Source organism: Octodon degus, unplaced genomic scaffold (genome assembly GCF_000260255.1).
Source record: "Octodon degus isolate 3935 unplaced genomic scaffold, OctDeg1.0 scaffold00081, whole genome shotgun sequence".
NCBI lineage: Eukaryota > Metazoa > Chordata > Mammalia > Rodentia > Octodontidae > Octodon > Octodon degus.
This window is the reverse complement of record NW_004524657.1, coordinates 12827465-12832773: the sequence shown is the minus strand read 5'-3', so window position 1 is coordinate 12832773 and position 5309 is coordinate 12827465.

The following is a 5309-nucleotide window of genomic DNA, read 5'->3' as shown; positions in this document are numbered from 1 at the left end:
CAGAAAATTAAGTAAATATTAATTAATCAAAATTAAATTAAATATTTCAAAATAATATTCAAAAATTAAAATTAAATTGTGAGTCCAACTAAGAGGCCAGAATGTAGTGTATCATATGTATGAATCTTTGATCACTTCAGAGTACTCTCACAGTATTTGATTAGGTTAATATATACAAAAATATCAACTAAGAAAAAGTTTTCATGCTAGTAAAGAATTACAAAGAATAAAACACAACAAATATTCTGCATTGGCAAATATATGATCAGTACTTCTAACAGTTTCGGGATAAGTTATCATTACAAAAGATGGTCTTTCATTTATATCCCCTTTTTTTGTTTACTTTTATCAGAGATGTGTATTCCATTGCCATTCATATATTGTAGGTACATCAATTCAGCAGAGTAATCCAATATAGTCCAGTAGTCTATAATAGTAGTGGGTTATCTGCATGACTGGCAGTATCAGAAGTTGTTGACTAGAGCCTTTTATAGCTCAGCATATTTATATGGCTTTATTTTTTATACCTCATTTTTATACTTTCCTGCTGGGTGGCTAAGACCAAGATAAAGCAAGACCTATATAACAAGAAATGTAACTTTTGTATCTGATAGGTCAGTCAAATCCCCTCAGGACTTACCTTTAAGCCTTGTACAGCAGTTTGTAGATCTTTTGTCAGTGTCAGTCATGTGCGTGAGTCACAGTCACTGCTTGACCAATTTTCTTATATTAGAAACACAAATTACAAGTAAAGAGAAAAATAAAATATAGATAAGATGGAGGGAGTTAGATCTTTCTCAAATGGGAAGGAGATGAAGAGTGAGAGGACTGGGGAAAAGAGTGGAGGCAAAGGGGATGTGTTATGTACATGCACTGACTCTATACAAAGAATGTAAATATGTACACAGAAATTTTTAAAAGAATATTATAATAGTAAAATCAAAGGAGATGGTAAATAACGTCAAACAATATATTAGGCCACTACTGTTCTTACAAATCACCATTATCTCAGTGGCTATGGAACAACAACCATTTGCTTCTGAGCAGTTCTGTAGACAAGATATCCAACACGGGATAGCCTCATAGGCTGAAGGCATGATATCACCTACAAGGAGTTCTTGGAGGATGAATGCAAGAATCCTTCCTAAACACATGCGTCGTGTTAGAATTTGGTTCCTTGAGGTTGTAGCTGTGAGGTCCCTGTTTCCTTGCATGCTTTGAACAGCAGGCCACTCAAAATTTCTAGAGGTTGTCAGATCCCTGCTGTGTGGCTCCATCTTCAAGCCAGCAAAGCTGCCCTAAATTCACCTTTGCCTCTCTTATCACTGAAATCTAGATCCATAATTAAGTGATGACTATGTAATGATATCAGAGGAACCAAGATAATGTGTCCACGCTAAAGCTAATGGATTGCAGCCCTTAACTGCATCTCTGAAAGTTTTTTATAGCATACTTGTTTTCGAGTGTGACTCTAAAAGTGGAAGAAGGTGTTCTCTAGACTTCTTGCCTACCACAGATGACAAACCCACCAGCCTTTCATAATCCTCGTCTTCTATGCTACACACAGTGTAGAGGTGGGAAAGTCTTTAACCAAGTTTTCTAGCCTCATTTTCTGGTAAGATGACTTGCTAACCCAATGTTAACCAATGAAGCATTAGGAGGAATTCAACAGGACACTACAAAGAGACTTGCCTTCCTGAAGAAATAAACAAAAGTTCCAAGCATTTCTTTTTCTCTCTTTCTATATGGAATGCAGGTATGAGACTTGGCGCTGCTGCACTGGCTACCTAGTGACCATGAAGTGATAAATACCTATATTATACTATTTGGCATCAGACTTTATATTTATCTCATTGAGCAATTAGTGGTATTATTGTTTGATAAAACTATGTTTAGGGGAATAGGAAGGAATTAAAAGTCTATATATTGCTGAGCTGCTATTCTAATTTTAAATCATTATATTTCTTGACTTCTTATTAATTCTGAGAGAAAATTAAATGGTTTCATGACCAAGTCACTAACTTTTGTACTTAGAATATTGTTATTTGATGGAATATAAAATAGTAAATTACCATTTTTTAGTAGTTACTAAGAATAAGTTAGGAATCTAGATGTTGTGTATATTATTTCTGTAATCCCACAAGCATTCTATTAGGAAGGAATTATGATTACTTTTGTCCAGGCTCGCTGTGTCTGAAAAAGCAAGGACAGAAGCTACAATTTCAAAACAATGCTCTCTGGCTCCAAATACTTGTGTTTATTTCACCAAAAGCATGCTACACCTCCTGAAGATTTAATCTTGTATCTAGGGACACTTTCTTAATTTTCCCTCATGTTAATTTGGCATTTTATATAATTATAGATTCCTAACAATATCATGAGTATTTAGAAACCTTAAGCTATAGATTGAAATGTGTCTTCCTCCCCCCAAATTCATATATTGAGGCCCTAATCGTCAAAGTACTGGTATTTGGAGATGATCTATTTGGGGAATAATTAGATTTAGATAGGAACTCACTATGGGATTAATGTTTTAATGTTTTCCCCTGAGAAAAGATTCTGCAGAACTTTCTCCCCACATAAACATTGCATAAGGGCAGAGTAAAAAGGTGGTCATCTGCAGATATGAAGGGAGCCCCTGTAGCAATCTGCTTATACTTCCCCTTGATCTCAGACTTCTGACCTCCAAAGCTAAAAGAACATCAAATTCTGTTGTTCTATTTTAAGGTATGCTTTCACCCTGCCTGAGCTCACTGAGACACCTTATGAAAATGTAGCATGTGTTATGTCAGCAATGAAATACTAATTTTAAACTAGAATTCTGCAATGGAATGCTTTTACTTACAGATACTAGAATCTCTACTATAATAAGGTGTGATATCCACACACCCAAGATATAGCAACATCCAGAAATACTGTGTAACTCAGTATTTGTAAAGGTATAAGAAAACATGGACAGTTTTTAAAGCTGTAGTAAGAACTAGGACCAAATACTTGGCATGCAATGCATTACACAGTTTCTTATAGTTGTCTCCCATGCCATCAGTCCATCTTTAACATGTACAGGTAAAACTCTTTGGTGCTCACTGAGAAAACCAGGATCTAGCCTGTGTTTCCCATATGCTGTTCAAACTCAGCTCCATGTCTATGTTCATGATATCACTGCTCCACCAAGCCTACTTGCCCTAGGATAGCCACTTTGTCTTCAAATAATAAAAACTTTGTTAAATCTCATGTTAGGTAACATTTTTCCCATCATTCTTATATTTACATGCCATCTTGAGTACTTTCTTTCTATGTCCAGATGCTGTGAAATACAGTGGTTGCCTATTTCATTTGTCACCAGAAACGTTCCAAAGAGAAAGTAATTTATAAGAATATAGAGGGCCAGTGAGATAGCTCAGGGGACTAAATGCCTGCATAGGTAAACATAGGGACTGGGGTTCAATCCCTGGACCACTATATATATTTTTTTTCCACTTTCTTTTTTCTTTTTTTTTTCTCCTTTCTTTCATCCCAGTTGTTTCTTCCCTTTGAATAATTTCTTCCCCTTTCACAGTGTCTCTCTAGTGTAAGAACTTGAAAGAGTAATTACTGACTTTTAATCATTCAGGGTTTAGCTTAAACATCTTCATGTTAAGGGAATACAACTGATAAACTTGACTGAAATAAAGTTAGTAACATAGTCTTCCCTACAAGCCACTATAATCATCTTTTATAGACTTGTTGGTGCTGGTAATAGCATATTTGTCTATCTCTCACTAGACCATAAGCTCCATAATATCAGGGGCATTTTTCTGTATACCTATCACTAAATACACAATCTGTTTGTACTGTTTTTTAAAGAATTTGCATATTGAGATAGACCCCATGTTTCTTTCTGTGCCTTGCCTTTAGATACAGTCCTGAAAGATATTAAAATTATCTAATCTTTTCCTGAATATGGTTGATTATATATAAATCAAATTTAAAGATAAAGATATTTTTCTTATAGAAATCTGGAATTTTTCTTAAGATAAATATTTTAATGCAGTACAAATAAAGGTTTATTCAAAACAATCCATATAAGGCCAGTTTTAGAAACAGTAGGTACAAAATAATTATATTAAAATTTTATGTAGATTTTTCTTACATAAGAAGAAAAAGTACTATTTTGTATTAATGTCAGCCACTCAGACTTTTGAATAAAATAAGGCTAAGGAACAACAAAACACTAAAAATGTGATTTCAGTAAATTTTAAGGGCCATAATGAAAGGAAATATAGGAAAAGAGAGCAAAACAAATACATAAGGACAAAGAAAGAAACATAATTAACTGTCAAGAAAGCAGAAGGTAGGTGCCTTTGATCTATCTTTGTCACTATTGTTTGTTATTTCATCAGTACAGACTGCTGTTTCTTCTTCAGTGAATATTTTCTCCTTCTCCTTCCTAATACAACTTGCTTAGTCACAGACCCTAACTCCACCTCATCTCTACAATCTTTATCCACCTTTGTGGCCAGATATGTGCACATGTTATGAACTTTGCTCAATACTTGTGAGAAAAAAATGATCTTTGTGATTTCTGGGTCATATGATTAAAGAGAAAGGGTGTTTCTTTTCATTACATTTGTTTTCCTCATTAATAAGAATACAGTAGTTGTAAAAGGATTTAGAACATTTGTCTTGAATCAAGAAAGATAAATAGTATGGAAATGAATAGGAGACACTCAATCTGGGACCCCTATCAATTGGAAATATATTAGTCTAGGACCTTCCACCTGTATTTTATGTGAAAGAGAGAAACCATTATATGCAAGCCAGTTTTTCTCCATTACATCTTAAATATATATCCTGATAGAAAGTCTAAAAATGTTTATCTCTAGTATAAGTAATTTTCTGGGAAAATCTTTATTTTCTCAGGATTTTTATCTCAGATTAGTATTTTGGAGGGCAAAGGCATATTTACAAATGGTGCAGACAATTTCTGTAAACTTCTGATCTCCACTCCTTAGGCTCCTCCATGTTATTGATGCTGGCTGGAGCATTCATCTCCAACCCTACCTTACTTTTCACTCCAACAACACTAGACAACACCAGAGTCTCAGCAATGCTTTCACCTCCATCTTATAGTGGCTGACGATAAGGGCTGAAAAAAGACTTTGTTCTACCACCTTGATGTGCAGATGGTTTTGATTCTTAAGTTCCATTCTGAAATTAGTAAGAAAAAATTATTAGGGGCTAGGGAAATAGCTCAGTAGAATAAGCGATTGCCTGGCACGTGCAGGGTCCTGAGTTCAATCCTCAGTACCACAAAAGAGACAGAGAGA